This window comes from Salvelinus fontinalis, chromosome 38 (genome assembly GCF_029448725.1).
Source record: "Salvelinus fontinalis isolate EN_2023a chromosome 38, ASM2944872v1, whole genome shotgun sequence".
NCBI classification, from domain to species: Eukaryota; Metazoa; Chordata; class Actinopteri; order Salmoniformes; family Salmonidae; genus Salvelinus; species Salvelinus fontinalis.
In genome coordinates this window covers 31167232-31168791 of record NC_074702.1, presented here as the reverse complement: position 1 = coordinate 31168791, position 1560 = coordinate 31167232, and positions in this window count along the sequence as shown.

Genomic DNA, 1560 nt, shown 5'->3' with positions numbered 1-1560 from the left:
TTGTCTGAATGTTAACCAATATTAGAGTCATGACTGAAACAAAGGTACAAAAACAGTAAAGCAAGTGAATTTTAAGATTAAATCAGTATTAAATCACTTTTGTGAATTTCAGACTTGGTTGGGATTGAACATCATTTTTAGTATTGGACTAAAATGTCCTCCCGAGATTCACCCAAGCCATATTATTTCTCTGAACCACCCACGATTTATTGCGTTAGGAAAAACGACCATTATGAATGAACCTTTTACGTGCATGGAGAGCCCAGTGTCATTAGATATGCTTGTTCTCTAAGTAGATTTAATAGGGCATTTTAATCTTTTGCAATGTTAATTCCTTTCAAATGCTTTTCAAACCCAAAACCTAGTTGTCCTGACTCTTTTCATTTCCGGCCATAACATGTAACATCATCGTCACAAATTCACTATCTGTCTCCAAAAACACCCCCGCTTGACCAAACCACTCAGACTGATCATGACCTACTTCTAGGAACAAAATGTCTCACTTATCAGTTATTTGGCAAGAGTTGGGGTAGAAGGACCTCTGAAGGATAATCTGCTCTGTTCCTGCAGATTTATAATTAATGTTCCATTGTAAAACTGAAATTGTCTTGTGTCAATAATAGCCATTCTAAGTAAAGTATCCATAATTTATCCTGTTGGTAGGTTAACCACAACTTGCTCTCTCTGGCACAATCTCAATCCATCTTTCCTTGATTCCTCACATCTTATCGCCTCGCCGCCTCAGAATGCATTGGAGAAGGTCAGAGGGGAGGGACCTTGGTTCATCATCTCCAATACAATTGAGAAGGATGCAGGGAGATAGGATGCATGGAATCAAAGAAAGACAAATTGAGGCAGCCCTGAACTCAGCTGATGCTGCATTCGTAACCAAGTGGGAGGTGGGAATTGACCAGTTGTGAAGTCATAAATAACAGTTGGATGCATTCAAATGCTATGAACCCGTTGAGAAACGGCAGATGGCCAACAAGCTGAGTAAACCATAAACTATAAGTTCAGCTATCAAGCCTGTAAACAAATGATCAAAAACCATAGTAATAGATTGCCTTTTATAAATAAAGTTTTATTCCATTTAACTGCTGTGAATGCTGTTATCAAGTTCCACACGAGTAATTACCTGTTGGAGGGCCATTCGTCTGTGGTAAATTCCCACTTCCCACTGGTTACGAACGCAGCATGACTCAATCCCCCCTCCCCATGTTGATTCAACCTTCTCTTTTCTACCAGGCCTGGTTGCAGAGAGAGATTACAGCAGATGGAATGATTCATCAGTCTGCTTGCACTCTAATGAACAGAGAGTCATGGTTATGTAATGCAACATCCCCATATGGCAGTAGGGGGAATGGCTTATTTAGCATCGCATGGGGCTTCTCATTCCAACTCGTCTCATTTCATCAGTCTGCCGGTTGATTAGATTTACTTTAACCATCACACAAACGTAGATGTAACGTGACAAGTGAAAACATAGTCCATGTGTGTAAACAGTCACTGCTGATCTGTGGCATGACCTTTCTTCGAAGATGGTCAGTCAATTGAATAAAC